At 37.9% G+C, this 1539-nt stretch overlaps 1 protein-coding gene across 1 annotated transcript in view; it reads left to right on the top strand.

Annotated features, from left to right (window-relative positions):
• Window positions 1-1539, top strand: part of LOC104720069 — a gene marked incomplete at its 5' end in the record, with an annotated part of 13286 nt that overhangs the window by 9192 nt on the left and 2555 nt on the right. The gene's annotated exons all lie outside the window — the stretch shown is intronic.

Here is a 1539-nt window from a genome sequence, read left to right as displayed (position 1 = left end):
ATGAAGAAGAGGGAATTGCTGCTTGATGATGTGGGTGGGGCACCACTTTCAAGCAGTACGAAAGGAAAGAGAAGTGAGAGGGACAGAGATGGAAAAGGACAGGCTTCTTCGTCAAGAGGCGGGGGCACTAACAAGATCGGTCGGCCTGCACTTGTAAATGCCAAGGGTGAACGGAAATCAAAAACAAAACCGAGGCAGAAAACAACAGCGATATTTTCTACTTCTGTCAGTATCGTGGAGCAAACCAGAACATCATTGCCCAAACCAACTAACAGCAACAACAGCGGGTATAGTAACTTGGAGACACTAGATGAGTCAGAGCCTCTTGACCTATCTCACCTGCAGATACCAGACGGTTTAGGTGGTCCAGATGATTTTGATACACAAGCTGGAGATCTAAGCTCATGGTTGAACATCGATGACGATGCATTACCAGATACTGATGATCTCCTTGGACTTCAAATACCCATGGATGATCTTTCAGACTTAAACATGATGGTATAAGCTCCCTCTCTTTTATTTCTGTATAGTCTCGTTTGTTATACCATTAGCGATAAAGAAAGATAAAAGGCAAAGGGTAAAAAAGTTTTGGTCCCCTGAAAGAATAACCCAAGTCACCAGAATCGGTTATTCGGGTTGGCTACACAGCAAACTAGGCAATATAGATTCTGATTCTTTTTCTTCATCATCTTCATCTTTAGGGTTCTTTCTTTGTCTTTCTTATAGTTCGAATTAAGAGGGGTGGTGAAACTGTTTTTGTTTATTGGTAACTGGGTGTTGGATTTGGCTCCGGCTGTTAAGATAGGTCCGGTAGTTAAAAACTTCAGGTGAGGAAAACGAGTGTAGTGATATATAGTTAAGTTGGCAGGTCTTCTTTCTCTTCTTCGTCTATTTTAATCCTTTGGCATTTTGTAGCTTTTTTTTATAACCTCAGAACCGTTATTATTGCCTCTGTACATACACATTTTATGTTCCTTAATAAAAATTTCAGCTTTTAGTGCAAGAAAACAGTATATGTTAACATGTTTGTCAATAGTATTTATTTACAAGTCACTAAAGTTTACTGACCTCGTACAATTTATGTATTGAATAATTTGGAGTTTATATCAAAATTGAATCAAATTCAGAAGAACATTACGAAATATGAAACTAAACTAAAATAATGACTTGTATATTTGAATTTCACTCTATTTTCTCCCTTATATGTAATAAATCTCAACGTAGAAGGAAAAATAAATAAATGAAAAAGGACCAATAAAAGGACAAATAAAACAATGACTTGTGGAAACATTTCTTCGAAAAATGTTTTCATCTTTCTTTAGATATGAGAGTGAGAGTTGCGTTAATAGCATTACGGTTGGTTTTGGACACAGCTTGCTTTAACGTTACGGTTGGAGACGCTCTAACACTTCGTCGCTGCTGCTCAATGACAAGCTCACTCGCGAACCACTCTAGTTTCTCTGAATTGCTCATTTCTCCTATCCTTTTGCTTCCGAACAAAACCGATTCCACATTGTTTTGCTTCAACATCTCATCAGC

This window comes from Camelina sativa, chromosome 10 (genome assembly GCF_000633955.1).
Source record: "Camelina sativa cultivar DH55 chromosome 10, Cs, whole genome shotgun sequence".
Lineage (NCBI taxonomy): Eukaryota > Viridiplantae > Streptophyta > Magnoliopsida > Brassicales > Brassicaceae > Camelina > Camelina sativa.
This window is presented reverse-complemented; position numbering and strand designations above follow the sequence as displayed.